This window comes from Convolutriloba macropyga, chromosome 15, assembly GCF_964194025.1.
Source record: "Convolutriloba macropyga chromosome 15, txConMacr16.3, whole genome shotgun sequence".
NCBI lineage: Eukaryota > Metazoa > Xenacoelomorpha > Acoela > Convolutidae > Convolutriloba > Convolutriloba macropyga.
In genome coordinates this window covers 36,386,485-36,399,698 of record NC_134482.1, presented here as the reverse complement: position 1 = coordinate 36,399,698, position 13,214 = coordinate 36,386,485, and the positions used below count along the sequence as shown (strand labels likewise).

The 13,214-nt window shown below is 31.6% G+C and overlaps 1 protein-coding gene across 4 annotated transcripts in view; it reads left to right on the top strand.

Annotated features, from left to right (window-relative positions):
• The first annotated feature begins 280 nt into the window (after positions 1-280).
• The window catches only part of LOC142353918 (cysteinyl leukotriene receptor 1-like), a 29,921-nt gene continuing 16,987 nt past the window's right edge, over positions 281-13,214 (top strand). Inside the window, exon 1 of one of the 4 annotated variants that reach the window (XM_075406150.1) lies at positions 281-303. The gene's annotated coding sequence lies outside the window, so the exon portion shown is untranslated. The other 3 variants (XM_075406151.1, XM_075406149.1, XM_075406148.1) reach the window with 3 other exon arrangements.

Here is a 13,214-nt window from a genome sequence, read left to right as displayed (position 1 = left end):
AAATTGACAATTTCTTTTTAATTGGCACTTTCTACAGCAACATGCAAAAAATCTTCGTGCACTATGAGGGTGAATTTTGTGCATTTTTCCCGCAAAAATAATGAAAATTTTGGCTCATCCCATACCACCCCCCACCCCTCCCTCCCTCCCCCACCAGGATAGTGGGTATCTATAGCCCCTAGTACTCTAAAGATACCATAATAGGGGTTATGATATTTGATTTCTTTGTGGGGGGGGGGGGGGGGCTGTGACAGGAAAGACCCCAAAAAATTACATCATAGGAAAGGGAAGAATTTACAACAGGTAAGAAATAAACGTTGCATAACTTTGTGCCCGTATTATAGCCCAGGGCGTGAAGGGATCTTTTGCTGCTGAAGTGATTCTCTAGTTCATACTTTTCACATTTCATTATCACAGTCCTCAGAAAAAGGAAAAGGTGGTCAGACGTTAGCCGCTATATTGTTTTCAACCTTTTTGCCTCTTTGCTAAGTGTACACAGCAACTTAGCCAAAGCATCGTGCAATTTTATTTCTGCCGATTTTTAATTGAAAATTCTGCAGTGATTATTTTTATGGAAACTTAGCACCAAGTACTTAAAAATGTTAGATTTTAGTACACGTACAAATCAACATTTACAACTTTTTTACTAACTTAGTTTGCGAGCATATGTTTTGAAATTTGTTGGTTTTACAATCAATCGTCTGAAAAGTTAGTAAAAACAAGTAGTAATTTCTTTTTGATGTTAATTTGGTTCGCACGCTAACAGCAGTATGCGGCCCGGCTTTTAAATGCCACATTTTCCAGACTTATACAGCCCACATTTGACTTTATAGCTGATAAAAAATCGGATTCAGGGTTACAAAAGATAAAAAAGAAAGTTACTTTTTGTGGAGAGAATACAAATGACTTTAAGTAACGTGTTCTCTGTGACTGATTAGTTTTCATTCCATAGACGCCGTTTTGACTGGCGAGCTAGTGGCCATTTGACTTTTGACGTGATGTTAAATTTTCTCAGCATTTGCAACTCCAAAAGGTAAGTTGAGATTTTTTAAATTCCGGAATGAAAAGTAGGGTAAATTAGAAATACGATCAATAAACTTGAATTTTTTCTCTCTTTTTAAAATCTCTTCCCATTAAATAAATATTGGACCAAAGGTCACTTACGTCTACGCCAGTTGAAATGATTAATTGAATTCATATTTCACTGTTCATTGCCGTCTGTCCAAAATATATTTCGTTCGTTTTATACTTTAGCACTCCACTTATTTCACTGCAAAAATTTCAAAAAAACCACAATGCTTCAATCCTCAATCTTCGCAGACGTACTTTTATTAAGTTCTGTGGCTTATAAAAAGCATTAATTTTGAGACAACGAGAGAGAGGTAAGAAGCGCATTACGTTTTGTGCCCACTGGAGATTCAAAGAAGGAAGCTATTAAAAAACTTTAGAGTAAAAATTTATTAATGCTGCAACATTTTTTTATTCGAAAATAAGAACAAAATCCTGTTTCTGGAAATAATCGTTTGATACTCGATGAAATTCAAATTTTGTTTAAAAATGGCAATTATCTTTCAAGGCTCTTTGATCTAAGAACTTAATTATTCCAGCTATCATTTCGAAATAATGATGAAACAACTTCTAACCATCAATGTGTTGACTTTTTCTCACCTGGAAAGTTAGCTTATTATTTCTTCCTTGGTTATGAATCTCGCCAATTAACTGGCGTTTTTCAGTTTCTCAAAATTTTAATTGACAACACAGAATTTGAATATAGAAAAGGAATATTTAGTATGAAGCATTAATCTGTTCACAATTCCTCAAATCATTTTGATTAGCTAATTAAGTGAAAAAATACCAGAAGGGGTAGTTAGTTCACAAACCGTGAGCTCTTGTATAATATGCGTATTACTGACTATTATATTATATGCAAAACTCTAGTCAAATCAAATTGAGCTAAATATAAACTGCTGATATCAAGGCGGAGAACAATGACAGGTCCTCAGCCCATTAAGTGCTGAATGTTTCAACCAATTGACATAAACAAAACCAAGTTATAGCGTTGAGCTTGTTGGGGCTTACTCCTCAGCCCAATAAAATTCAGTACATCGACTTGATGAGGACGCTAAAACATGGCCCATCTGGAGCACTATGTTACTGCAAAATGTTTTAATTGTCTACTTGGTTCGTCATTACATGCCACATGGGTTAAAATAGCTCGCCAAGACTGCTACGAGCAGGCAACACCAGACTGAAAGAGGTCTCCCAATCTTTTTTTCGGCGATGCGCGGCAAGTGTAATCTAGAAAATTTATCTTCCTCGTGTTCTAGCAACATGAACTCTGCTGTTATCCACTGGGTCCTCCCAAGTTAGCCTAGTAGGGCTGTTTTTTGTTAAGTACTCAGCTCATTTTTATTGAAAAGAAATCTACAAAATTTTGTTGTGCAGTTACTAATTACATTGTGTCTTTGCGCTTCAGTTCTGCTGTGTACCAGAAAATAAAACTTACCTGAAGAAGTTTCTAGTAAAAATCAACAGTAAAATGTTGGAATCCACATAACAACTGGTTTAGCATTTCAGTTAAAAAATAAATGATTACTTGATAGAGTGCGAGTGAGTCCTATCACTCATCAGTCTAATCATTGCGGCATGCAGAAAGACTACAATGTTTGTTCATACTCAAAGTTTTTTTTTAGTTTTTCTGATCTGAAGAAATGTCTTAAAATTTTAAGACCGTTAGATTTGAAGTTAAGCCATTATTCGTACTTACGTTTTCAAAATTAGAGACCCATTGTGACCAGCCATCAATCAGACAAACTCGAAAAAGGTACTCAGGTCGTCAGAAAAGAAAAATTTTACCACCAAAGTAGCGTTAAAAATGCAAGCAATTGAGATTTTTAATGTCTTGCGGATTTTTCTATCAATTTTTTTATATTTCTCTATCAAAATCACCTATAACTAACAATTACGTAGACTATATGACGTAGATTCAGTTTTGAGGGTCTATATTTTGGCATGAATACAGTACAGCAAATATCCAAAATCTGTCGTCAATATTCTGGTATTCTGTTCTTAATTATTGCGGTAACTCAGACAGAGAAGCTAAGTCACTCCTTCAAGTTAAAGGATCTTTTCCGCTAGCACCCCCCCCCCCCGCCAGGCCTATTTAGCCAAAATTTAGGCACCCCCCAAATATTTATGTTTTGCTCCCTTCTGGGAAAATTACTTGTGTTCATAATTACGTACCTAGTATAATTCATCAAAAAATACATTTGCAACTTTTTTTAGGAAAATCAAAGTAGTAGACCCCTTTACAAAGAACGTAATTACTGAAAATGCTATAAGAACACGTTTTTGATTGATGTTTACATTATATAGTTACTATTATTAATTCATTATTAGTTGGTAACTATTATGCACGTATTAATTTCAACAGTCGCTCTGTTAAAATTTTCTAAATGCCAATTCACGCGTATTCACAGGTAATAACTCAAATGCAAGCATAATGTTAAAACATATACAAATGGGGAGTGCCTAATTTCCTGGGGGGCGCTAGCGGAGAAGATCCAATTTAAATAGTATTTAAAATAGCTTAGCAATCTTTTCCGGTATACTCCACTGTAATACAATTTAATTGAGCTCAAATGTTATGTAACTTTTAATCACAATCAAAAAATTTGACGTTTTTCTGTCATATCGCTATAATTAAAACGTTCCTGATTTGATCACGTCAATATCAGCCAATATTAACACCAAATATTTATACTTCGTTAAAGATTTGTTTTGCAAAGATACAGAAACAAACAAAACCTAAACAAACTTTTCTGGTAAATTCTTTCATTAAGCCAAAAATGACTATGAATAGCCTTTTTTATGCAAACTTAAATGTGTGGTAATGTAATTCTAATTGCCCCCATTAACTCGATGTTTGCTCATACTTAGCTCAAGATCATGACAGACAAAATGAATCAACAGTTCTTTTATAGTCGTTAATTTGTAGCACATCACAAGTCAAAACACAAATCCGATATTGTGATTGAACGAAAACTTAACAATGCTTTATTTTGAGAGGTGAAATCTTATTTTCTTCACAACACTATTTGTGAAATTGGACGTCACTTCCTGTTCTTATCAGTTTTCCGTTTAATTTGTAAACATGTGAGTGCTGTTACATTATACCCGTGATGAGAAATTTTTATCTTGTAAAATTTATTAGGAAATTAAGAACCGATGTTTAGACCTCGAATTATGAAGAGACTAGATCGCTATAGCTCAACGTTAACTGTGATTCTTGACAGTGCATATATAGCGTGTCCCAAAAAGTTGAAATAACGGAGGTTTCAAAAACTCACTGGACAGAGTTCAAAGGTGAAAGTTCATGTTTAAAACATAGATACAAAAAGATGAGGAAATAAAAGGAAAACGTCGGCATTAAAATGACCATATTGATACTCTATCGCATGTCTTGACTTTTTCGAACGTTCGATTATTTCAACTTTAGGGATAGAACATATACAATACAGTCAATACTTTTTGCATATGAAAGGGTTATCGTGTTACAGATTCTGGTTAATTTCATAAGATGAAACAAACTGCAGTTATCTTATAAACCAGCTGATCAGAAAATTGCACAATTTTATACTATAAAAATTCTGATATGACCACTGCAAATTTTTGCGAATCATGATAGCCTCATTTTTGCTGACCGTAAAAGGTAAGATGAATTTATTAACTTCTGTAGACAATTTATTTTTATAACGGCTATTTTATAAATAATGTAAATAATTTATTGAGCAGATGAAAGTAATGAGAGAAAGATAAGAGAAATTATGCCAAATCTGGCTTAACGTAATGGAAATTTTGAGGTTAAAAAAACAAAACCCTGTTTTATATATATATATATATATATAACAAGGTTTTGTTTTTCTAACTTCAATTATATATATATATATATATATATATATATATATATATAATAAGGGTCTCCATTATTTATTTTTCTTTTACCTTGCCCTGCAATCTTTTTATTAAAGACTTCATGACTTAAATATGAGTCATGTCTGAGTCCAAATTTCCCTTTCCATTGATAGCTAATCATAAATATAAAATCTGAAATGAAATAAAATAAAATAAATTAAATAAATTAAAATAAAATAAATTATAAATTGACACCATTTTTTGTAAAACTTTTTGTGAGTTCCGTTCGTAATTGGTTTCTGATTCACTTGGTTGCTTTGGCTGGCATGTGTTGTTTGCAATCGGACTTACCAGATATTCTGGTTGCTTGCAAAACCAATTGCTTTTTCAAGAAAGCATAAAGGAAACTTCTGATTATCCCCTTACAAAGAATCTTTTTGAAGATATTTTGATAAAATTTCAGAAATAAGAACAAATTATGGATTTCTTTTTTGACCCTCATTTTTTTGTCTGGACTTGTAAATTATTCTCATTTACGAAAACGTTCTAGTTGCTTTGTAATTAGAGGTGTTGGCTTGTTGTTGGTAGAGTATAATTCTTGAACTTTTCTGTGAGATTGAATCTGTTTTTCAAAATTTCAAAACAAAACTTTGAAGAAATTAGAGTTTTACTGCGGATTTTTTTTTCTTTTCTATTTTTTCGTACGTAGGCTCATGTGATCTTGATAAAAAAGTTTTGCAAGAAAAAACACTTGGCAAGTGCCAAAATTAAAGGCGAAATCCCTCACTCATGAGTTACCTTTTGATTATACAATTTTGATGACATCTATTTGCACTCTCAATTTTTTCACAAGTGTTGAAGTCAATTTTTGCTTCATCTGCACTCACTTACATATCTCAATTGAACATGTAGAAATGGGAATAGTTGGGGGTCAAGCAAGCTGAAAATTGATGAAAATGTTCTGTTGAGAGATTTTACAGTTTTTACTGTAGTTTGAAAACTTGTTAGGTATCGGTTTCTGGATTTCAATTTTTGTTGTTCGGTGAAATCAGTCCGTTATTTTACATTAATGTATTTTTTCCAAATTTGATAATTGCCTTTTTTTATATGACGTCTGTCCTTCCATCGGTTCTAGTATTCATTCCGTTGTTTTAAAAAACCTATAAAAAATTATTTGAAAAAAATATGAATTAACTGATTCTGAAAAAAAAATAGTTTTGTGCATAGTGGCTCTTGTTTGGTTTGGTCTGCGGGCAACTTATATTTTTCTTGCTTTGTCACTAAGTGTTTTCACTACAATTTTGTAAATTTTGTCCGCTTTTTGATCATTGTTACTGAGTCGGCTACAAAAAGGCTAAGAGGGATACTTATTGGCTTCATCTAATGGTCTTGGATATATACAATCATATGTTTAACTACAATTTTTCTAAATTTTTGATTGTCGGCTTTTCAAGTTCTTTTCTGTAAGTAGATTGTATTCTGAGAAAAAACGGATTGAATTGATTGCAGGAGTGGCATAAGCCAAGTATATGAATAATTGATTTCAATGCTTAACAGTTTCTTTTGAATGACGCTTTTGTTAACAAAAATAAGTGGGTTTTGAGTTCTGAGGGTACCTGTTGTTACTTTTATTGTTTGACCCTTAAACCTCATATTAATATTTCATAAGTCAAAATACGAGCATATCTGAATCTAATTTTCTGTTTTAATTAGTGTTTGACCATCAATTTACATTTGTTGCTTTTTAATTTCATAACAATTTAGGGAACTTATAAATTTTATTAGTTTTTCTGAGAATTTTGAAGATGTCCTGGCTCAATCCTTACTGCTTGTTCTCGAGGTTTCAATTTTTTGAAATTTGCTTTAAGGTTGTTTTTCGTCAGGGCCACATTTTTCAACGATATTGGAGTTTATTTCGAGATCATATCTGTTTCTTCCGCAGATCTTTGCATACTTGCATTGATAGCCAAATTGCTCGAACAACTTTTGATAAATTGCACCTCAATCGTGACCCACCTCGTTATTAAATAGCTTGGGTAACTCTATTTCAATTTGAAATGACTTCACGTTCTAAATTTAAATTCCTAAGTGAGACCAAAGGTCTCTTTTTATTTCTTGGCTCACTTTTGGGCTCATTTGGTTTTTTTTGTAAAATTAGTTGGTCATCTGATAAATTTTTTTTGTTCTTGAAAAATTGCACTAAAGTTGATTTCATGTCGTACGTTTCGTTTGTTTGTGTGTTAATTCTCTTGAAATGAACTAACTGGCATCAACTTCTTTGTATAGACGTCTGTAGTTTTTTAAGAACCTATCAAAGTTAAAATTAAAAATTATCATCTACTTCATCAGAGACAATCTATATTTGCTTCAATTGGCTGAAAATTTAGACACCATTGTGGATGAGTGAGGTTCTAACATGATGTTCCATTAGCGAGCCTCCTTTTTTCATTCTTAATATAAGTTTTTTCGGAGCTTATTTTGCATAGACTAAAAATAATTCTAGATTGAAAACCTATTGATATGGACAAGTTCTCCCATTTTCTAGCAACCAACTTTTTCGATTTCTTTTTTTTGTTTGTTACGATGACAATAACACATGCACTTTGATAAAAAAAATATTGAATTATTTTAGCTTTTACTCTTACCACATATTGCAAAACACTGACTTCAAAATTAATTACGAACAGAAGAAATCGAATGTATTTCTTACTTAAAATATCTTAAAAAGGATTTAAAATGCTGCTCAATTTGTCTTTGATGTTTGGTTGCACATATCACGTAGAGCCGAATTTCAAACGCTTTCTCTTTTTTCAAAAGACAACTTCTTTTTTGTTTCTGTCTTCGTATAAAGCTTCTCAGACATCATAACATTTAAATTATTTTGTATATCTTTTTGAAGGAAGAAAGTTTACCCTGGAGTTGATAAAAATTAATATCATTACACACACGCCACAAAAATTTACCATTTTGTTTCCAATGTTTCTTTATTATAAACTCTTCAAGCCAAATCCCGTTTTTTCAAAGAATGGAACTAAAACAGGGACTTAAAATTGATCAGTTTCTACGAGACAATTTGGCTGGTTGAAAAACCGTTTGGAAAAGTTCAATTTTCTTTATTTCTTTTGACCATTTAAAGCTTGACTTTAAATTTTGCTACTTTAAAGTTTGCGAGAAACGCGATAAAACACGATAAAAAAGATTTAACGATGTTATCGATTTTTATGTTATATATTATTGTGGAAAATGATGTTTGCCTGTTTCCTCTTTAAAATATTTATTTTCAATTTGATTAGAAATTTCAAATAGAATTAAACTGGAAAATTCAAATAGAAACAGGAATTTTGTCAGCAGCTGACATAGCGCTTAGAAAAATCGATTCTCCTCTGAGGTATCTTATGAACAACATTTGTTCTTCCAACCCCCCACCCCCTTTCCTTCCGAGAACAAAAATGTTCCCGTAACCAAGCGTGAACAAATTGATGTGTTTCAGCTCTAATAATAATGATTTGAATAGCGTAGTGATAGGTGACATTATAGCCAATACAATTAATACATGCCATTTTAAGGGTATATGAATGATAACTATTGATTATGGCTATTTTAAATGGAGGGGGGGGGGGGGGTTCCCATGAACAATATAACGTCGTACTGTACAGAAATATAACTTGAAGTCAAAATGTGCAAATTTTGGACAAGAACACGTGACATGAAATTTTCAAAATTGAAAAAAAATAAAAAAGTTATTTATACATCCTTTAAGCTCAAGTTACCAGCAGTCTTAATTTTTACGGAGACACTTGAAGAAGTGTAGCAACACTTAAAAAAGACAATTTCTAATTCCTTTTAATTGTACTTCCCTTCGGCACTTTTATGCCCTTGGATTACAACACCATCAGACGTGAATTAATTTGCGTCATATTTCTGATCACATTACCCATAGGCCACAAATTTTGCCCACTTTAAACCCGTCTTATATGGTACACTACAACCCTATACTACATTTCACCACCAGTCTGTTTTTTATCTGAATTTGCGGAAATTTCGGGTTTCTGTTATTTTCAGATGGCCGCGTGTGTATAGTTATGATTTGTGCAAGAATTCACCATATTTCGCTACAAAATCAGCGTAGAGCAGACGATACAGACTTAGCTTGAAGGTGTAATCTAATTATTTTGATAACTAGTACTGACCAGATTCGTTATCACTATTTTATGTCCCAATTTATTTTGCCTCAATGTCACAAATTTTCAGCTGAAAAAAAATGTAACCCCAATCACTACAGCAACGCAGGTAATGCAATTTTTCTTTGAAAAATATCGACTATTTTCCACAACAAATTTGGGCTGAATTTTTTTTACATTAACTTAAGAAAATTAACTTGCTATTATTAATATATATATATATATATATATATATATATATATATATATATATAGAACAGCACTTGCGTGTTTAGAAATTTGTTTCGCTTATTCGTTCTTGAAAAAATTCAATTTTTAGAACAGATTTTATTCTCTATCCAACTTCAGTAAACGAGAAAATTGCGTTCAGTTTTAGCGCCGAATTTCTATAATTAATCTTTTAAAAAAATGAGTGCATAAATAATAGGGCTCTTTTCCCGTCGAGGTAAAATTATTGATTTCGATTTAGCTTCGCAGTTTATAAATAGTCTAAGAGTCAGTTATTAAACGCCATTTATTGCACTCAAATCCGGTCTGAAATAAAAGCAATGTGAAGATATATCGCTATAAATTTGGCTTATTTCAGTTAATTTCGGACGATCCCGCTTTCAGTTTAGTAGACGTCTGTCGTTAAAAAAAAGCTCTCCCGCAACGCATAAACAGGTTGTATAGCCTTCTGGTTCTCAGAGTTGGTGCTTATGGACTTAGTAAAGGGATATAACTGACACCAAATTTCTTATAACCAAATTGAACAGAATTTAATATGACTTTAGACATTTTTAAGAATCTTCTGTAGTTATAACTTTCTTACTAATGCTAACCGCTACCTCACAAACGCTACCTTGATTTAAATGACTAACCCAAAGTTTGTAAATTCAATTCCTACTATTTCAATATATGATTCAAATACTGGCGTGGTCTTTTTATAAATCGAGGTCTAAATATGATTGCAATTTAGCACTTCTGAACACAATAATGTTTTGTTGAAATAGGCTCTTTCAACCACTGTACACCGGTTCGATTGGATCGTAAAATAAACCAGATAAAATCTTGAGAGACAACGATATTAATCTAATTATTTTGACAGAAAATGGATTTTAATTTGACTTCTACCACAACAAACAAGAAATGATCATTTAATACATTTTTGATTAGACTGATGTAAGAGGGGGCATGATTTAACAGTTATTATTCCCTTATCAATTCCTTGATGTTCATAAAACTGAAACACGATGTCATTTTTCTGCATGATTTTATATCTACGTGAAAAAAAATGGCCAGAAACTCAAAACTTGTTATCATCTATCAAACAGCGTATAAAATACGAGCAAGAAAAAGAAGAAGTAAAAATGTATAGAAAAATAATTTATTACGATAGATTTCAGAAAAAGGAAGGCATAAAATTGAGCTAAGTTTTGGATTTCGGACTTTTTCGAGTAAGTACCTCACCAGATATTTTTTCAATCGTAGTTTGTCTGTAACGTAAGTGTTCGCTTTATTGTGAAGCAGATTCACATATTTTTTATTAAAACTAGAATTTTTTTGCAAAGTAATAAATTTTGTCTGTTTCATAACAATTGAGTCTCTGAAACAAAAAAAATTGCAGATGTCACCTTAATTTAAAATGCCTGTCAAAAATTGGTAACTTTACATCTTATTATTTCCAATTGCTTCGAATACTGGCCAGGTACCTATAACATCAATTTTCTATGAAATTCAGCAGCTGATAGTGATAATAGGTCTAAACTGACTTTGACTTCAGTTACATAGATTATTTTAAACAAAAAGTACAAAGATTGAATCAGATGTCAAAAAAAAATTATGAAAAATTTATTGCCATATGTCTTTTGAAGACGCTTTGACGACAAATTGGGTCATTAAATTTAAATTAAATATTGAACAGATAGTCACTTTGCGGAAAATTTAGAGATTTCTCTACGGAGATTAATTTATTGTTCCGACCCATTTTTTTGGGTGGGTTTTCGATTGGGACAGGATTTTTTTTGCTCAATCTCAGTTTTTTGTTGTAGCAGTTTCAGCTGAACATTATAATAAATCTGTGAAGTTTTGAGAGTTATGATTAGGAACTCCATAACAGAATACTTTATTGATTCAGATATTTTTTTAAAAAATTTTGTTTCTAGAATTGAAATGTGATCGCGACAAGAGACAGCGATATTCACCTAATTTTTCTCACCGAAATTGAATTCTATGTTGACCTCCAACTCTATAAATTTTCAAACGACTATTTCAAGAATTGAGCATCAGAGAATCAGATTTAAAACTAGGATGAGGATAACTCAAAATTTAAAAAAAAATCACATTTTTTCACCTAGCAGTGTTAATCGAAGAAAAATTCAGACTGCGAAAAATCCCAAGTTTAAAACTCGAAAAATTAACAACTATGGTGGACCCAAATTGACAATGAAAAACTTTAGCTCGACTCTTAATCGCAAGCTTGACTGTGTCATTTTTATCGAAAATGTCCCCATAGGAGGATTTTTAAGTTTTTTCTTAAGCGGGGTTACAAATATGGGATGCATTTCAGCAATTCATGAAACCAAAAATTTTTGATGAAACGGGCTCTCTTAACTACTGCTCAATGCTTCGTTTGGATCGTAAAATAAAATTCAGATGGGATTTTGAGAGACAACGATATTAATCTAATTACTTTGACAGAAAATGGATTTTAATTTGACTTCTATCACAACAAACAAGCAATGATCATTTAATACATTTACTGAATAGAGTGAAGTAAGAGGGGTCATGATTTAACAGTTATTATTCCCTTATCAACTCCTTGATGTTCACAAAACTGAAAAACGGTGTCATTTTTCTGCATGTTTTTATATCTACGTGAAAAAAAATGGCCAGAAACTCAAAACTTGTTATTATCTATCAAACAGCGTATAAAATACGAGCAAAAAAAAAGAAGAAGTAAAATGTATAGAAAAATAATTTATTACGAGAGATTTCAGAAAAAGGAAGGCATAAAAATGAGCTATGTTTTGGATTTCGGATTTTTTTGAGTGAGTACCTCACCAGATTTTTTTTTCAATCGTAATTTGTCTGTAACGTAAGTGTTCGCTTTATTGTTAGCTTTATTATTTGTGCAAGAATTCACCATATTTCGCTACAAAGTCAGCGTAGAGCAGACGATACAGACTTAGCTTGAAGGTGTAATCTAATTATTTTGATAACTAGTACTGACCAGATTCGTTATCACTATTTTATGTCCCAATTTATTTTGCCTCAATGTCACAAATTTTCAGCTGAAAAAAAATGTAACCCCAATCACTACAGCAACGCAGGTAATGCAATTTTTCTATGAAAAATATCGACTATTTTCCACAACAAATTTGGGCTGAATTTTTTTACATTAACTTAAGAAAATTAACTTGCTATTATTAATATTTTATATTAAATTATATATATATATATATATGTATATATATATATATATATATATATATGTATATATATATATATATATATATATATATATACATATATATATATATATATATATATATATATATGTATGTATATATATATATATATATATATATATATATATATATATACATAGAACAGCACTTGCGTGTTTAGAAATTTGTTTCGCTCATTCGTTCTTGAAAAAATTCAATTTTTAGAACAGATTTTATTCTCTATCCAACTTCAGTAAACGAGAAAATTGCGTTCAGTTTTAGCGCCGAAATTTCAGAATAAATCTTTAAAAAGAATGAGTGCATAAATAATAGGGCTCTTTTCCCGTCGAGGTAAAATTATTGATTTCGATTTAGCTTCGCAGTTTATAAATACTCTAAGAGTCAGTTATTAAACGCCATTTATTGCACTCAAATCTGGTCTGAAATAAAAGCAATGTGAAGATATATCGCTATAAATTTGGCTTATTTCAGTTAATTTCGGACGATCTCGCTTTCAGTTTAGTAGACCTCTGTCGTTTAAAAAAGGCTCTTCCCCGACACATAAACAGGTTGTATAGCCTTCTGGTTCTCAGAGTTGGTGCTTATGGACTTATTAAAGGGACATAACTGACACCGAATTCTTATAACCAAATTGAACAGAATTTAATATAACTTTAGACATTTTTAAGAA